We start from the raw sequence: 19795 nt of genomic DNA on the forward strand, positions 1-19795 counted from the left end.
CGCGGCCGCCATGTTGGGTCTGTCAGGGTAGGGGGCGGCGAGCCGGAGGGGAGCCGTGGGCAGAGCCGCCGGAGGCGTGTTGCGGGGAAGGGACGTGGGTCCCTCCCGCCATCCGTGCCCGGGGAAGCTGCGAGGGGAGGGCTGCTGAATCCCGCCGGAGCCGCTGCCTCACGCCGGTGCCCGGTGCCGCACGCAGTTGGGTGCCCCAGCGAGGGCGGCCGGCGCTGTCGCGGTTGGGATCCGCGTGAAAGCGCAGGGTGGCCATCGTGTTGGGGAGTGTCGTGGGCCGTGCACGGCAGGCTTCGAGGCTTGGCAGCTACCGACGGAGCCCCACGAGGCAGAGGTGGGAAGGAGGGAAACGATGTGGCACTTGCAGATTTACCTTATACAGGTTATAGTAGGCCTGTAGTAACCCTGCTGTATATAGTGTAGCATATGGTATGGTTGCCCTGTTGTACGAAGTACGGCTGTGATCCCAGGAGCGATGAAGTGTGCTGGCTGTCTTGCTCCGTGACAAATGAACTTCACGATCTCCTTACCTGAGCTTTTGATGAACCGGCTCAGGCTGGATGCTGGGCTTGCTCCTTGGAGCATGTTCTTTGAAAACCCGTGTATAAATACCTGTTTAATTTAAGCTGAGTTGTGACTTCGCAAGCAATAGTATGGAGTGTTTATCTGGCTAGCTATAGCTAGGCAAGCTATTTGAAATTTAAAATAGCAAGACTGATGTGTTTTCCCGCCCATTCTGAATTCAGTAAATATAAACCACAAGGGGTCCTTCATGGGGGAATGCCTGTTCCTTTAGACTCCATGTAAGTGTCATAAGCAATCGTTACTTTTAAGAGCTGTTTCTGTACATGAAATGCCATTATTTCCTTACTGAGTGGGAAAGTTACTGGACTGAAGGGAGGATGAGGATGCATTACAGAGGGTTAGAAGCTGTCGTAGGTGGCACAGTTATGGTGGGGAGCTGTGTTCCAAGGAACTCTTTCTACAGAGGGATAAGCTGGATCTTTATTTAGGTCCCCAATTTTGCTTCTGGGGGCACTGTGCTGTAGTAGTATGGCTCTATTCCTGTAGTTAAAAGCGAGGGCTTTAATTTTAAAAAAAGTTTTTAACTCCTTAATGTTGACCACAAAGGGCCTGTAGAACTTGAGATCTGAAAAAATGTCATACTAGGTTGTAGACCTCTGGCACTGCTGGCCTGGAGAATAGCTTTCCTGTATAATCCCCTAAATTCTTAACATTAAATTATATTTGATCTTATGTAAAACATCAGGTTTTTTTTTTTTTTTTTGGATGGCCATACAGTACACATTAATTTTGCCTCTGGACCAAATAACTTATTTTCTTACCGTTTTAGAAACAGCCAAGCTGGTAGTTTCAGAATACTTTTCGCTGTAACAGTATTAACAGTATGTTACCTATCTTTTTTGGTTTTTTTAGGTAGTTATGAGAGAAGACAGGATTCTTCTACTTTCACTTACAGGTAAGTGGGACTCCTAAAATGTAGGACTTACAGTCCACACACCTCACTGGTAATTAAAGTACAGAAGCAACAACATAGCGTAATAGAGAAAATTTAGGTTGACTACATTTTTAGGACATTTTGCAAGTACTTTCATATGCCAGCCTCTTTAACAAGCTATCTTTTGATGCTTAGTCTCACGCTGCAAAAAGGATTCCCTTAAAGCCTGTATGTCATTTTTTTAGAAGTATAGCTTCAAAGTGTTAGATTGACTCTAAGTTATTGACTTGTTTTAGTGTAAACTGGGTTCATATTTGTGACGTGCCCCCTAACATATCTTGAAATTTTACTGGTTCATGCTTACAGAAAGCAGTACAGACATTTCTAATAATCTCATGAATGTAACATAGTAACATCAGTTACTTATATCTGCTGGCAACAACACAAGTGAGTTTTGAGTTCATTGTCATATCTACCATGCAAAGAGAACTGAATGTAACTTGTTGGATTCTGGATTAAGTAAAAATTTAAAAAAGTTTTGTCTTAATCTACCACCTAGGGAAACACTGCCTGTATCACAGAACTGCAGTCGGTTGTTTTTACTGTAGAAAAAGCGCAGCAGAGAATAGCAGAAACATCATTTTGGAGGATGTATGAATGCTGGCCGAGTATAGATCCTATACTTGGCTGCAGGCAGTGTTATACGTTTGCTGAAATACCATATTCTGCCAAGGATAGTTCTTGATCCTTTAAATGGAGGTAGTAGACTCAGTTCATGATTTTGTAGTTCAGATATTTCCTACTGAGACAACTGGAAATTTGCCTGATGTAGGATAGCAGGATTTAGACCCTTGGAAACGTTGAGGAGTGTGAGGGATGTGAATGAACTGCTCAGCAGTAGAACAACTTATTTACATACCTGAAATGTCTGAAGACGTCATGTAAGAAGTGGTCAAACCATCCATTCTTTCTTGCTTACCATGCAACATGGCATTGCTGAGGCCAATCCCTTACAACAGTTGCTGACAGTGCTTCCTATTGAAGCAGTCCTGCGAGGCTGGCCCCTAAGTATTTGCTTTTGGGTCCTCCTGGAAATGGTGCATTCTATTCCCTACAGCTTTAGTGAACTCTTTGTCACATCTCAGCTTTTGCTTTCTTTAAAAAACGCAGTTTTCATACATTCTTTAACTCGAATGTGTTTATGACTTAAAAATTGTCATTTTTTCTTCCTGGCAGGACTTGTTGCTACCCCCCATTGTCCTCAAAAACCCAAGGATAGGTAGGCTGAAGGAAGACTGTGTGTGGTTAAAATGTCACTGCACTCCAACTAATTCTGGCTGCTAGAATTGTCCCTGGGGGCAATAGACAGCTGGACGTAATTTAGAGCAGGCTGAGATTGATACTAGAGGCTAGCCCGAAAATGAGGAAAACAAAATTGCAGTTTAATCTCTTCTACTCCCAGATCTGACCCCCTTTTCCTGTTTCAAACATAGCTCACTAGAACAGAAAATCAAGCACAAAGCGAATTTAAGCAACTTGTATTTGTCAGCTCAGGGGACTATCAGTGTCAATTTAAGATGATTTATTTTCCCAAGCATGTCATATCAAGTAACACTGGAGTTGTCTAAAGTAAGAGCTGGAATGGTGGAGATGTTATTTTCATGTTGGACTCACAGGAATTTTAGAACATAAATTATTTTGATAACATGGCAGACTGCCTTTCTGCCACACTGCCTGCAAATGTCAAAATGTTTTCCATGTTTCAACTTGGAAATGACATAGTGTTGGTGAAGGATAAATTGTAAATAATTATGTGTCTGACTTTATTGCTGATTAAATATGACAAATGTTGAACTTTTATTTGAGGTAAGATTTTACAAGTTTATTTATCTTCAAGGGAGGTGTCGTGAACATACTGCATGTGGCGTGAGGTGTGACTTTACTGTAAACAATTTGAAGAACTGTTTTAGCAAACTTCTCTCACATTTCATAGAAAGCTAACAGTGAGAGGTAAAAATGTGTCATATCAGTTTCTGATCATAGATGTTGAAATTACAAAAAGTTAATAAGGACCAAAATGTCAGTAGCAAAGGACAAAGAACACATTCTTTCCTTCTTAAGCCTCTCATTAAAACTAAATGTATATTTATTGTTGTTGTTTGCTGCTTTGTATTACAGTAGAGTACATAGGTGACAGATGATACACGTAATTAGAGAAAACTCCTGCCCCATAATTCTTGCAATTTGGCGAGGAAACAAGCATGAGAGTTGGATTAGAAAATCTGGTAGCCTAGAATTTCAGCCTTTATTTTGCTAAAATTATCTCCCCTATGAGAGGTCTTGCATGAGTTTTGTTGTGCTGAGGCCTTTGGCTAACTTAGGCTAACCTGTGATTTCATTTCTAAATGTCTAACAATGCTCTGAGGATATTAAAGTATAATGTTATTGCCATTTTTTATTTTAACTTTTAGTAAAGATCAATCATGTGGTTTGCATGCAATTTATCAAGCATGCAATTTGCTTTTCTTCTGCAATTTATGGGGATGTGATCTTACAGTCTGTATGTTTCTGTAAACTCCAGCAGAAATTTGAATGCCCAGAGAATGTGGTAATTGTATTCTCACGAGAGTCCTTTAACAGTAAAAGAAAATGTGAGTGAGAGAGAGCGAGTGAATGAGAAAGGCATCTCCCCAGAGGCTGGCTGTCTTTTCCATTGGTGCAGTTGTACAGCCATAATAAATTAGAAAATTGAAGGGCTTCAGAAGCGTGAGTAGCTTTCTGATACAGCTGAAAACAACACATGAAATGAGGATGTGTTGGTGTGGGGGAAGGGGGAGTCCATTTTACTTCCCATGTGTGGTTCACCACCTCTTGTGTCTTCTGTAATTAGTATTTTTCATGGCTGTAAACCACTCCTGTTGGTACTTAGGTGTGACATTAATTTCAGGCTTCCCTTTGAAAAATGAGAGAACATGGTTTACAGGTGCTTTCTCAGTGTTTTCAAGGGCATAACTTTGAGGCCCAACTTAACAAAAGTTTGCCCACAATCCCAGAATGTCTGTTTTAATGGATTAACCATACAGGTAAAGACTATTTAATGTGGTAAGAATTTCAGGTATGACAAATTTGGGCCTTAAGTTAAATTGCACCACTACTGCTGTGAAGATTGTATTTTGCTAATTGTATCTGGAATTTGATCAGTCTTCCTATCTTTTGCTCGTATGGGTATTTCATAGAATCACAGAATGGTTTGATTTGGAAGGGACCTTAAAGATCACCTAGTTCCAACCCCCCTGCCATGGGCAGGGACACCTTCCACTAGACCAGGTTGCTCCAAGGCCCATCCAACCTAGCCTTGAACACTTCCAGGGATGGGGCATGCACAACTTCTCTGGGCAACCTGTTCCAGTGCCTCACCACCCTCACAGGGAAGAACTTCTTCCTAATACCTAATCTAAATCTACCCTCATGCATTTCTAAGTAATGGTATCATTTTATTCCGTGTAGCAGCTCTTTTCCATTGCGGTCTCTACCAGTGATTTTCCTTCTCTTCTCTTTTTCTTTTTCTCATGCCAGATGAGAGAAACAGGAGACCGGGAAACATGCATCAGTGTAGATACGTGGTTTTTGTAAACACTGGAGTTGTCATTCCTTCTTTCTTTTTTCTGGAAAACCGACGTTGCCGCATACAGGAGTTTAAGTCTGATGCTGTACTACGTTTCAACCAGTTTGCTTAAATTAAGAACTGTCTAGAACCTTTTCACAGAACTATAGCCCATCTGAGGAATAGACAACCTTCCTGATATTCAAAATACTAGCTGGAATATATCGTTTTCTTCTGATTAAACTATGTCAGTGCTGTTCCTTGCTCTGGCTAAAAGGCAAAATAGAAATGCCAGAATTCAGATCCAGTATTACCTAGAATATGTTGGAGACAGTTTTCATCTCTAGTTTTGGCTTCTTGTGAAGCTTTGTGCAAATCATTTAATCTATTCCTTGGTACACTCTGTCTGTGAAATGAAGAAAATATGTGATGCTTGCACAGGGAAGCGGAGCGAATGCATTCACTTACGTATCCAGGATTTCCAAAGACAGTTAATTGTCTTAGATACCCAGATCCCTTTCAAAGTCAGTGGAATTTGGATGCTTCTCTGTGAGGTTGACTTCAGGCAGCAGTGACAGGGCCTGCTGTAGGCCCCTTGCCGTTGGCTCAACTGAAAGTAGAATCAGGCAGAACTTCATCTACTGCAATGTTCATGTTTCAGAGAGAAAAATGAGTGTGGATGAGTAAAAACTCTCTGTCTTGTCTTATCATCCCTCCATGTAGGAAATCCACTCCCCCTTCCTCTGAGCAGTAGGTGTCTCTTTTTTTGTCCTATATTTTTCATTTCTGAGAAAAGTAAATGTGACCTGTACATGTGTATGACTAGAATGGATTTCTAATTGGCAGGTCAACTTCAGCAGGCTATTCAAGCTGTTAATATGCCCTATTTTTCATTTTTGCAGTTTTCCAGTATTGTATTTAGCTCCAGATTTTTTTGAACTATTTTGAATAATTCAACCTTTTTTTGTCCTTGGTCAAGAGGACATAGAGTATTCCTGATTTTCAGAAAGTGTTAAACACTTTCAAGGCAGACATCCATATTTGAAAACCCTAACCTAATGCGTTCTGCAGAACCTCATGGACCTAGAATGGAGCACGACAGTGTTGTGATCTTTCAGCAAAACAAAAATGAGACATCTCAGAAATGCTGCAGTGGAAGAGGACCTTAGAAGAACAGATTTGTGGGGTAGACCTCTTGCTAATGACTGTTCTGCTCTTTAAAATTCATAAACATCAGGATCAGTAGATAAGTTAAATAATAATTTGGTTTCATAAGCATCTTCTGAACTCTCTGAGTTTTCTTTTCTTTTCTTTCCCTTTTGAGAAAAAGTTATTAATACTGGAAAAGCAGCAGCATTTCTTATTTATATTGTGTGTGGGTAAACTTGGTAAACAACCTGCCCAGTTAACCTGTTAATTATTGTCCAGAGACACAACTTTTCTGGTAAATATCTGCATGTTAATACTAAAGGATATATGTCAGAGCATTTTAATTCCCTAGAATATTAAACTTACTTAGTGCTAATCTGTATGCTGTCATACAGAAAGCAGAAGAAAAATAACAGTAGGGATTTTCCTTTTTGTGAGATTAAAAGGGTTATCCTTGCACCCCTCTTTGCAGATACATATGGTTGAAAGGCATTGAAATTCTGGAAAAGATCTGGAAGATGATACAACTGAGAGCTGGCACAGAAAAGTTCATATCCCCGTATGCTCCCAAAATGTGCTCTGTAGGAGTTTAACCACATCAGGGAAAAACTCAGCTCTCAGAGTGAGACGGAGGGAACACCACTGCTCTAAGTCATTGAGGTATCCCTTTTAAGTGGCTGCAGAACAACACCAAACATTTCGTCTGTGTAATAAACTAACACATAACTTACAATATATACTAATTTTAAATTATGTGTAACATGGGAATTCTTTTTTTGTTAATCAGTTCAAGTTCTTGTTCCCTGGAAGCCCAAAGCCCCGACAAATTAATTCCTGCTCATTCATGCCTTACCGTGCTTTAAGGGCTGTTAAAATTTGGAAGACTGCTAATGCCAGAAGTGATAAAGGCCCAAAATAAACTGATCGATACAAAGAAAAACAAATACCCCTCTCCACCCCCATCCAGAGCAGCCTAGTATAGTTCAGTTAACTTGCTTATGTCACTCAAGAAACCTCAGAGCTCTGTTTTGCCAACAATAGCCTCAGTGTGTACGGGGCTGTGGGCCTCTTTGGCACCACAGCTGCAGGTCGTAAATACAGTTCTGGAGATTAAGATATTAAAGTGTCCCTCTTTGGAGGCTGCAGAACAATGCCTGAGGTATTGCCCCCTGCCTCCAAGGCAGCCTAGTAGCTCCCAGGGCTGTCAGGTGACTGTACGGAGCACACTCAAAGAGGGTCCCACATGTGGATTAGTTCTCAGAAATGACATTTCTGCCATTTCCTGTGTTAGCCAGGGAGTGTTTGGTACGCTGTGCTTCCATTTCCTGCAGAAGGCTCCGTAAAGTTGGTTAAAGTGGTTTGCTGAACATTAATTCAGTGTACGTGAGAGAAAGGATAGGTACATGCTTTAAAAATAGCAGTGGACACTTTGTGCAGACCAAGTTACAGCTGGAGCACCAGTCTGTCCTCTGTCTTTTCATGCATTTGTAAAATAGTAACAAAAAGAGAAGGGGGCATGTGAAAAAAAAATCACTTGCATCAGTGCAAAGGAGGGGAATGTATTTACCTGGATCCTACTCAGTGTCTTACTAGTACTTACTTCCAGACTCCTTATGCATTACCTTTTATCCCATTTTATGTAGAAAAGGTTTTTGCTTTCCAGCTCCGTTAGTCTTGAAAAAATGTGCCTTTCTCACTGTAATGTTTGACAGCACTTTAAACAGTGAACTGTGGTTGCAGAAATTTTCACTTCTAGAAGCAATAATGTGTCAGAATTTCAGGCCTTGATCATTTATGTTCAAGTTCATCATTCATTTTTCAAATGGGTATCTCTAAGAGAGAACAGACTTTTACCATTTAAATTCAGGCTCTGCAAGAAAACACCAGAGCAGGAAAAGCATCATTGATTGAGCTTGCCTGTCCTTTTCTCAAATCAAAGGAGAACTCTTGGTTCAACATTTTGTCAGCAAATTGTGACTGAGTTATTAATTATCTGTCTCAGTTATTAAGTACCTGGAATTTATAAATCTTTCAGGAAGGCATTTAATATACAAATCCCTGAATGTTGCTGGAGCTCCTGACTGGTATCTCTAGGTAAGCTGTGGACAGTAAGAAATACGTCATCCTGAAGGTGAATGAATTAAGCCTGTTGAAGTAGATGGTTTGATTGCGTGATTGCAAAATACCTTTTTTGGCACTTGGTGCTTTAGGACTGAGAGTCACATTCTTTCTCTCCCTTGCACTGGAGATGCATTGAAACTCGTGTGGTCCGACTGCAGTGGGTTAGGAACCTGTTACATTTTTGTGAGTAACTGTGCATAATGGCTTTTGGGGACAGGTCTTGTAGTTGCTGTTATCTGGTAAATTCCTTGCTGCTTTAAAGGGGAGGGCACAGAAACAATGGAGATGACTTTGGCTTTAAGACTGTGGCACTGCAGTTATTAAGAAGGACCTTTTCATATTTTTCCCATGCTTTTCTTCAGTCCCCTTTATCATGCTCATTCAAAAGAAGATTAGCCAAAAGCAAAAAGAGAAAAAAACGTGACTGCTGGACCGCAATGTCATTCAGCGGAGTCATTGCTTAAGACTGTTTTCAGGAAACTGTAATAATTACTGAACTTAGCATTAATTCAGAATTGGCTCTCACCCTGTGTTGAAGTAGAATGTAACTGGTGTGCGTGAGTGTGCGTGTGTATTAACTTGCATGTATATCAGAAGATCAATGAAAACTCAGGGCCAGGGGCGCAGGGGGAGGGTGTCAGACTAACAGGCAATGTGCTCTGAACTCTGACAGTCTTCATCCAAGTACTCAAGACTACTCTGCCACCGTGTCCCAATCTCATCTACAGGGACATGTCTTATTATAAAGGAGTTCTTTGTGCTTAATACAGTCTGTTCACTTAGAAAGTCTGCAAAGATAACATTTAATTCTGTCTGCTTTAATGGTGGTTTTGTGATGACAGCACCTAAATTTTATGAGTAGAACGATATGAAAATGAGAAGTTTTCTGAAAAAAATATAAAATAATCCTGTGAATGGGTGAAAACTTTTTAATGACAGTGCTAAGGAGAAGACTGTAAGATAGTCTTACAACCTATTCTTCCTATAGCTTCCTGCCTTCCACCGAAGATTATCCTTTCTTCTTTAATTAGCAGGAAATTTTATAAGAGGATATATAATTTTGTTTCTCTGAAGGTAGAGGATTGAGTGGTTTTGCAACATTCCTTTAGAGCTAATAATGATTCAAAGCAGTCACATAACATTCATTTTAGAACAAACGTGTATAAAAAATTCTTCGATGTAGAAAATCACAGTTTATGGCTGTGGCACAAGGCATTATTTTGGGTGGAATTACTCCAGATTCTTTGACACACTTCATTCAATTAATTTCAGTTTTCATCAACATAGCTGTCGCTATTTAGTAAAAGCCTTCTATAATGCAGAAAATGTATCTGCCGTGTAGGCCTGAAGTGTAGCAAGTTGTGATGTTTAAAAATTGGCCCCTGTGGGCTGGGTTTAAACTGCTATGGCACACTTTGTTGTTAAGTCACATTTAGCATAGTTAGGTAAAGTGGTAAGGATAGTATTTACTTGGGGTGGATTAACAGTTTCTCAGTTTTAGGAGGTTTTTTTTTTTTAAGTATGCATCTTAGGAAGGTAAATAGGAGCTATTACAATACTCCATCTGGAGTCAGAAAACCTTCTTTCACTGCACTGCTGCCTTTTCAGAATGATTTCCCAGTGTCAGGCAAAGAATATCATGGAGGCATGGAAGAAAGTGGAATGGATTTATTTGTCGCAATCTTTATTAGAGAAAAGCTCTTGACTTTTCCTTCTTCATTTTCCAGAAGGAAATGAAGATCACATACATTTCCTTCACAAAAAAGTAGGTTTGTTTTTTGTCCACCTTGAGATCTGAATGAAATCTTTATTTCCAGTTGGCAGTATGTAACACAGCATACCTTTTGTGACAGACTGTGTAAGGGATTAACCATCTTATGAATTTATTAACAGCAGTAATAAATTATTTTACAACTATTAGGGATCCTCAGTAATTTTACTAACTTGAATTTAAAAGTATGTGAATGGTGTAAGTGAATTATGAGATACTACTACATAAAGATGTTTGCTCACAATTTGACTTCTAGTTCTCAAGCCATCAGTTGTTTACTGGTCTGGACCAATGAAGTACTAAAAGTTAAATACTATGAAATGTTAAACTTTGAGGAAAGATATGAAGAAAGAAACTGTATCTTTAGCCAACACTGTGGTCAACAGCAGTGCCCTGACCTGATTACTTAAGCTGATGTTTTTCCTAAATCTGTCATGAATCAGTAATTATCAAGTTTTGCAATACTCAATGATTCTCTTGTGAATAGCAAAAAGATTTGTTATTGTAGGTTGGTATTTTCTAAAAAGAAGTGTTCAACTCTTGCATCTGCAAGCTCTATAAAGTATGTTTTGCTTTTTTGCCTGGAGAACTGTGGAATGCCACAACAAATCTCCTGAAGAATTTCACAAAATGTGAGGAAAATTCAATCTGGCCTAATCTGGAGTGACCCCTCTGGTGTCTTTTAAAATAAACTTTCATGTCAGTGTGTTTTCCCATTCATGGTTGGAAGATATCCAGTAGAAGTATTCAGTTGTAGGGCTTGACTTGTAGGGCTTCTAATAGGAAAAGGAACTTGTACAACATATTTTTATTATTAGTGGGGTGTTCTCATAGTAATTTAATGTGGTAGTCCCAGAAAAATTTCCCTTTTCCCTTGCACTGAGTGCCATGCGGTAGTGTGAGGTGTGTTGTGGATGGGGTCAGAAGAGGGACTAGGTGCCTGAATGAGGCTGAAAATTCAATCCATGCTTCCCTTGATTATGGTGGCATAATACTAACAGCTGGCTTTGAAGCCCCAGTAATCCTTGCAGCTCCTGGCTGAGTTTTTTGAGAAATAAGGGACCAAAATTAGGGGAACTTCTCAGTTAAAGGGAATGAGAGATGTTGTAACATGATGTATTGTCTGTTTAGTCATTTAAAAAGAAAAGGATGGGATGGCAAAACCTCTGTGGGACCTATTTTATGGATGCTTTCTGTTTATGTCCATGCAGATCTGTGGCTACAGCCCTGTGCAAATTGGACTTTGTTTCAAGCTACATGTGAATTTACATGTAAAGTTACTGCCATCCCCTGAAGTTTGTATAAGGAATGCAGCTGAGTATGAGGTAAGTGGGACTATGCTCCCCATGTGGCAGAGCTCCTATGATCTGATTGACAGCTATCATTAGTTGGCTGATGGGTGAGCCTTAAAGGGGAGAATGTACAAACAAGCAAATCTAAATGCAAATGTTGATTTGAGGGGATGGTCTAACATGGGAGGAGATCTATCCAGATGATAGGGGAGTTGATAGCAGGGAAAAAAGAAAAAAAAAAGAAGGAAATTTGAACCAGCCAGTTCTTTTCTGGTGAAAATTGCTTAACATACGTTTCTGGTTTTAAGTAAACGTGCACATTAAAAACATGGTTTTTGATAAATTGCTTTTGTTGCTGTTTAAAGCATATGGATTTACAAGCACCAGAAAATACCATAAGCCTATGAGATTGGGACTGCACTATGGAAACAAACAGCACCCTGGCAAAATAGAGAGATGTTTCCTCAATGATGCTCTCCATTAAAATGTCAACTCTGCATAGTTCCTTCTGAAATCTTCATACAGGGATACTGCGTACCTCTCAAAGATAAATGCACGATAAACCAGTGAATTAAATGGTAACCACTGTGGGTTGCTTTAAAACAAAGAAGGCTTTTATAAGATTGTTGAGCCGAAGTTACATGTTGTGGATCCATTGTGTAGGAATGCAATGAAATTAATTCCTCTTTGAGATAATGAAAAAGAGCTAGAAATAATAGATATCAGGTAGCAGCCACTAGCTGCCCTCTAGTGGCAAAATGGCAGTATGAGGTCTGTTTGTCTCCTTCCGTGTTCACAGTGGTTGAAAAGCAGAATGTTTACTGGAAGGCAAACAAAAATGTGCAAATATTTTTGAAGGGATTCTATAGTTACAGTTCAAATGTCAGACCAGCAGTGGAGAAGATGGAATATTAGACATAGAGCACAGGCATAGTGCCCTCTGGGGGGGCTGTCTTTCACAATTCTCATACCATGTGATGTACAGAAAAGCTCCACAGATTTTACATCCAGAGCTTGTTCCAAAAATTCTCAATGTATTAAAAAAGTTTGAATTTGGACATTTGCTTCAGCTCATTTTGGGAAGAGAGATCACGTATGAAACTGGGATGTAACTTCACAGCTGAACTTGCCCTAGTCTGGAACTGTTGAAATTGATGGCTTTTTCCAAGGTTATTCTCTGCTAGATGAAAGAACTCTTTCGTGAATGCTACATTAATCCTCTTCACTTCTAGTTTGCATAGTCTTCTGCTCTGGTTCATGAAGAAAGGAATCTTCATGGTTGAAATGAGCCAAAATTATGAATCCTCCGAAGAGGCTCACCTTAAAAAGGAAGATAATGTCTTCATGGAGAGTGCCAGCATAGTCTAACATAATAGACGCAATTAAACTAATTTTCCTCTTGTTTAAACTGTGGTAATAACAACTTCCCCCCTGCCCCACCCCTGCCCCTTAAGTCAATTTACTTCTTTAAAATTGCATGAAAGAGAGAAGAATCAGAGTAAGTTATATAAGTGATGTAGCAAGCTGTTAGGTACAAACATTATGTCCTTTGTGAAGCTTCATTTGTTGCCTTGTCAAAGCAATTGACTAACCCTCTATGATACAGTTATTTGGAAAAGCAATTGACTAACCCTCTATGATACAGTTATTTGGAAAAGCATGTGAGCTTCTGTAATGACTACAAAGGTGTCTTTCTATGTGATGTTAGGAAGAGCTGGACTGGTTAGTGAGGGTTAAACTTTTCTGTCTTGGTATGGTATTTTCTGAAGCTGCTGCTGTATCTTTGTCTTCTGTGCAAAATGTGATTTCTGTTTCTATTTGGTTAAACAGAAAGTTGGGTAAGATGAATTCAGGAAAAATATCTGGACTTGGCAAGACTAGGAATCCTAAATGCAACAATTTGTCTTAAGGTTCAGGTTCTGGGAATAACAGGCTGTTTCAGATTGACAAAGAGTACACCACAAGGGAATTTGGGAGTGGCTGCATTACTCCAGTGTATTTTTTGAGATGGCAATGGATACATGTGTGCGGGGGAAGAGTGAGACACAGACGAGAAGGGTATGAAAGGCTCTTGTTGAGAAGTTTCTTTGTGTGTATTAATATCAGTGTGGATAAAAGGAGAAGTAAAGATAATATTGATTGCAAACAATTTTAATCAATGTTTACTGCCTGTGCAGAGTCTTCAAAAGATTAAAATGAGAGGGAAGACTTCTGCTCGGGGAAGTCAGTGTAACAGGCAGAGTCTAAGGAGCGTTGATGTATCAGGTTTTCCTTTATCCACGCTTATCGGGTACATCTCCCTCCTATTCATGTTTTCTACAGCCTCTTTTGTTTTCCTCTTAATGAATGCAGTGCTTTTTAGAAGGCAAAAATAAATTTCTCTGGGTGTAGAAGTCCTGAAAGTATGGACAGACCTATGAACACACATGTACATGTTCTGAAAAGCACATGTGTCCACACACACAGAGAGCACATGCAGTTGTGTAAGGGCCTTTCTGGTAGCATCTGCTGTATTTGTCTCCATGGGTTCTGTAAAGGCTTTTCTGTGCTAAGCTATGCAAAGCAGGTTTGGAGAAAACTGAAAGAATATGGTTCAATGGGGCTACCCTTCCCACATATTGTGAACCAGAGTTACTAAAGGTAATGGTGCTCCAGGTTATCTCTGGGATTAGTAGCTAGGAGTCTCTCTTAACGTGGGTCTAATGTAGCTGCATAACTGGGAAGTCAGAGGGTGGTGCTGGAGACCCCAGTCAAAGACCTCTCTCCACAAAATCTTGGCCTTCTCTAAATTGCTGCAAATGAGGCAAAATCTTCTCTTCCTCAGTGGGCTGACATTGACTGATCTCTGTGACTGTTCCCCTCAAAGGGCTACTCTCTTTCTCTTGAGTGGACATCTTGGCTTAGTTCCATTGGTCAGAGTATTCTTTGGCCTGTCCCAAATCTGACTGAATGAAGAGGCTGACTGTAGTATCTAACACTGATTTTTGATGTGGGGAGATGTAGGTGCTCCACAGAAGCTGCTTAGTGATTTCATAGACACTTGGAGGCAGACATGGGATGGAAACTTCAAGGGATAACTAAGTCCAGTTAGACTCTGTGGTAATGGTCAGAGAGTAGAATCTCTGTTAATTCATATGCACTATACTGATGTACTTGTAATAACAACCTGAGTTTTTAAAACTTCTCAGACTTCTGTGCTTGGAAGGTTAGGCTTAAGCACATGACAGCTGAAGCTAGTACTTGTGCTTCCTTTGAAGCAACAGTGAAATAATAATTTGATAATATTTTGTTACATATGTCCCTTCATGTGAGATATTTTGTTCCCCATCTCACAATGCAACATACTCAGGAGTAGGTGTTGTTTTCCTTGCTTTTCCCATCTGTCCCTTCACCCATACCCACTTGCCTCCCCAGAGATCAGTGTTCCCCCTGTTACTGTGGTTCAGTGCTTCTCACTGATGATAGTTAAGATAGTTTGGGATATCTCAAACAAAAGAAAACAGTCAGCAGAGGAGCAAACAACTGCTTTGTGCTTAGGAACATCTTCACCTTTCATCAAGCCTTCCAGAACTGCTCTGAGGCTGGAACCTGAAGTAGTTGCTGGCTCCTCTGGTACCTGTTTTGTGTGAGATACTTGATACAGATTATATCTTCACCAGACTACCCGTGGAGGTTAATTTGTATGAGAACAACATTTACAGTATCCTTCAGGCGTACGGTAGAAGATGCAGCTGTTGAATCTCTAGGGAAGTTCATATTGTCCTGTAGATACACAGCCAAGTATGTAACTTAGATTCCCAGCAAAAACACATTCTTGTTCAGGCATTCAGTGGAGGGTATAACCTCTGCAGTGGACCTTACTGTTAGTTCCAACAGTGAAAAACCTGTAAGCGTCATGAGCTGTGATTTGTTTTCTGAAAAGGCTTGGCAAATTTCCACGAACACTAGGTATCTGTCTAACTGAATTTGCAAGTTCCTCCAGCTGCCCTGGGGAGCTTGTAAGTGCCTTGAACCTCATTCCTGCCCACATGGAAGTTACAAGATGTGACTGCTTTGCCAGCAGGACTGGTAAATTCCAAGAACCCCAGATACTGGATTCACAGAAATTACAACCCTGCTGGCCACACTGGTCAAACTAGAAATGTTTTGGAGTTTCATGAGCCTTAGCTGTTTCTACATGTAGTTTACAAGTTCCAATTGTGCATCTACGTAAAGGACTTTGGCACAAACAGCTGGAGTTTTTGATGGTTACAGTCTCAGCCAGCACAGTGCATAAGCAGGACTTGGAGAATTTGCAGTGCTGATGGTTTCTCAGCACAGCTTGTAAACCTGGTGGTCTCTGGGCAGAATGTTTTTGAGACTGTCCCTCCTGTTGATTTAGCAGGGGAGATGGTACTCTCATGAACCTCAAACTTCAGGGATGGGATATTATCTATTACATCATTAAATGACCTTGTACTTTTATTGGAGCCTAAAATGAATGATTCATGGAGATAATAAATTCTGCCTCTCAACTGGCAAGTTTGGAAACCTCTCTATAATGTCTTGATGTGAAGGAAGATTGGAAATACAAAAGTCATCAACGAATGAGAATATGAATTCTGTGAGTTTTCTACAGAAAGATTTAGATGACAAAAGTTTCTAGCTTTTGTAAGAAAGTTTTCCTGTGGTGAGAGACCACACATGCTGTATTTATATGGCAGAGGGGGATTTTTAGTTTTATAAAGTTAGGGTAAATTGGATAAAAACATGTCTTACCCTAATGTTTTGTCTTACAGAATTTACAAGTTCCCTATCAATTGTAGTCCTGCATTTAGAAAGAAGTAACACTCCAGTTTTCTTATCATATCTGACATTTGAAGAATCTCTAGCAAAAGAAGTATAAAGATGCTGAACTTTTCTTATGGACAGCATGCATTGTATTACAGTGACAGTTTGGATCAAAGGATCCTACATAATCTTGACATCTTTTCCCTTCATATTCCGTAGACATGTGTAAAAATGTGCAAGTTGAATCTTGCCACTTCATGACATTTGGAGTCTGGACTTCGCAACTTTAACATTCTTTCAACATTGTTTTTTATGTGTGTAGTTATATGCGTAAGTGTTCATATATAATATAAATCAATGTGAATCAGTAGAATATGTTACATATCTAGAAATAACATGGCTGCTAGAATAAATTGGAAAATGGTAGGAGAAAAAAAGAAGTTTATAGACGGAGTAAGAAAAATTGATCAAAATGGGATATTACTTATATCTGAAAAAAACCTTCTGGAGGCCAAGGCTTTTGAGCCAGTAACCATCCCGTCTCTGACATGGACTAACATTCCTGAACTGGCTACTTAAAACAAAAAAATGCTGTGGTCTGTGTCCCTCTCCATCTGTCAGCACCTGCTGCACCCAGGAAAAATTTGTGTCCTATGTTATAAATATTTATCTTTCTAAATATTGTAGAGAAAATAAATCCTGTAGTCCTGTTTGCCAATACGTGGTTACTGTGCAAATGATGCTTTCTGAATATAGGTGGGTGCCTGAGAAAATGCAGTTGCAGAACTGGAGTCTAAATGTATAGTTCTGTATTTATTGTTGACTACATGAAGTGCATGCCACAATGTGTTTACACTTCGCATTGACAACTGTACAAAGGGGCTATTGGAGTTATGTACTTCCACATACACGCATTTTTCTATGTACTTTGTTACCTAAAACTGTGTCTATGTCATCAGGCAAACAACAGTGAAGATAGAAAAGGAGATTGCTAATTGGATCTGCATTTCTAGTGTCTTCCTTTGTGTTCTTTTTGCAAATATGAGCAGTATAGCTCCGAGGGTATTGCAGTATTGTGGGGAGGTCAAAGAAAATCATCGATCATATAAAATATTCTGGAAATGCTTCCCTCATAAAGATCTGTCCTCTGTTAGCTGACACATAGGTTGTTAATCTTTCCCCTTTCTCTAAAAAAGGGAATGTGGCAATATATCTTTGTCAGAGCAGTTTTTCTGTGTCCATAGTCTCTCTCATTCTAGCTCTGTGCATTTGATCAGTTGAGCTGTGTGCCAGTGTAATCTTTTGTGGCCATCCTCTCTTCTGATGTAACACTTTCTTCAAGATGTTGTGGGCAGTCATCTTCTGGGTGGCTACTCTGCACATGTTTTTTCCATTATATTACTAGTAAAGTTAACTGGCAGTTGTGAATCTTCTTGTGCACACCCCCCACCCCCCCGCCCTGACTGGCAACTCTTCCTCTCTTTCATAATTAGTGATTGAATAGAATTTGCTGGAAGGAACGAGAGAGCAGATCTCCAGTGATTTGAAAATTGGACTTGATGTGTGTGACACTAAAGTTAGTTTTGTCAAAGCTATTGATGAATAAAACTTTCCTCATGTTTTCCCTTTTTGATTAAAGTTAACTCCTACTTTACAAGCTTATTACTCATCTTGTATATGTCTCAAGTATAATGGTTGCAACTGTTAAGAGAGTAATTAAACTTCAAAGCTATGTTATTAAAGACTCAGCAAGAACACCCAAAAGCAGAAGAATTTGCAGCTAAGACTATACAAATCCATCCTTAACTAGTCCACAGTGAGTAGGGATTAAGTAGCACAGTAATAGCATTTGCTATACAGAGGATCCCTGCAAAATCTAGACATAATGGACTGCATGGAGTACAGTACACAGCTGAATGTTCCAAGATTATGATTCTGGGATTTTCTTTATTTCTTTTAATAGACATGGCTTTGCCTTAAAGGGTGTAGCTGAAAATTGTTTTAGATAAGCAGGACTCTTCAGTCCAAGATTTTGCCTTGACAGTCATCTGTAAAAAATGTTAGCTGATGTTTCATTCCAAAATAATGAACAAAAGGCTTGATTCTGCTGTTAGATCTGGGTTTATGAATCATCAAAAAGTGCATTAACCTATGTGTGTGGGTGGCTAACTGCAGCGTGTGCCCCAAGCTGTTGCTCCATCAAGACTGTAGAGTCATCCAAAAGGGTGGACAGCTTTGTGCGCCTTCCCTGTCTGTGCTGAGATATGGTCCAAGTGGGAGGTGGATTAACCAAAACTGGGGAGACCGTAGACCTCCGTGCTAGTTACTCATACCCTACTGTCTGAAATGGGCATCTCTGGAGCACATTTCTTGGGTGTAACTTATTTAATGAGCCTGATGGAATAAATATGGCATCTAAACATCTACAAGTATGCAGTCAGGAGAGAGGGGGGCCTGTCATTTAAAACATCTTTCTACTTGCTGAGATACATGGGCAGAAATTCAAAAGATGTCTAAACTTCTCTGGAAGACTTCTTTGTGTCCTTAAAGTAGGAATTACAGATTCTCTTTTTTGATACAATGATCTGTTTCACCAGTCACCTTCTTTTCTTTCCTCATTGCCTAGGCTTCCCACCCCTCCCCTCCGTTTTTTTGTTTCTTTGTTCTCTCTCCCATTTCCAGCAGGAATTGTGGAATAGTGTGGTGTCCTGGTTTCAGCTGGGATAGAGTTAACTGTCTTCCTAGTAGCTGGTACAGTGCTATGTTTTGAGTTCAGTATGTGAAGAATGTTGATAACACTGATGTTTTCAGTTGTTGCTCAGTAGTGTTTAGACTAATGTCAAGGATTTTTCAGCTTCTCATGCCCAGCCAGTGAGAAAGCTGGAGGGGCACAAGAAGTTGGCACAGGACACAGCCAGGGCACCTGACCCAAACTGGCCAACGGTGTATTCCATACCATGTGACGTCCCATCCAGTTTAGGAACGGGGAAGTGGGGGGGGGGGGCAGGGATTCACCGCTCGGGGACTGGCTGGGTGTCGGTCGGCGGGTGGTGAGCAATTGCACTGTGCATCATTTGTACATTCCAATCCTTTCATTATTGCTGTTGTCATTTTATTAGTGTTATCATTATCATTATTAGTTTCTTCTTTTCTGTTCTATTAAACCGTTCTTATCTCAACCCATGGGTTTTGCTTCTTTTCCCGATTTTCTCCCCCATCCCACTGAGTGGGGGGGAGTGAGTGAGCGGCTGCGTGGTGTTTAGTTGCTGGCTGGGGTTAAACCACGACAGTCCTTTTTGGCGCCCAACGTGGGGCACGAAGGGTTGAGATAACGACAAACCTGACCAGAGCTTGTTAAAACAAATTTGTTATAAGCATTCATTATATCGGTCTAATAGTCGCTGGTCATTATGTTGATTTATGTGTTCTTAGAGTTGTTGCTCTGGTTTTTAAAGTTCTGTTATGTATCACCTCGCTTGCTGTATGTAGTCCCTCTTCTGCTGCTTATCATCTGTGGGAGGTGGATTAAGGTTTTCGCTTTGATGTATTGTATAACACTGGTTTATGGTATGATAAAGTCGTCAGCTGTGGGATTAATCCGGTACTTGCACCCAGCATTG

At 40.1% G+C, this 19795-nt stretch overlaps 1 long non-coding RNA gene across 1 annotated transcript; it reads left to right on the forward strand.

The window, feature by feature from the left end:
- The first annotated feature begins 18 nt into the window (after positions 1 to 18).
- Positions 19 to 11608, forward strand: LOC128141302 (uncharacterized). The gene is made up of 3 exons (XR_008234947.1): positions 19 to 343; positions 1447 to 1489; positions 11325 to 11608. It is a non-coding gene; the product is annotated as an uncharacterized LOC128141302 (long non-coding RNA).
- Positions 11609 to 19795: the final 8187 nt, after the last annotated feature.

Source organism: Harpia harpyja, chromosome 4, assembly GCF_026419915.1.
Source record: "Harpia harpyja isolate bHarHar1 chromosome 4, bHarHar1 primary haplotype, whole genome shotgun sequence".
Lineage (NCBI taxonomy): Eukaryota > Metazoa > Chordata > Aves > Accipitriformes > Accipitridae > Harpia > Harpia harpyja.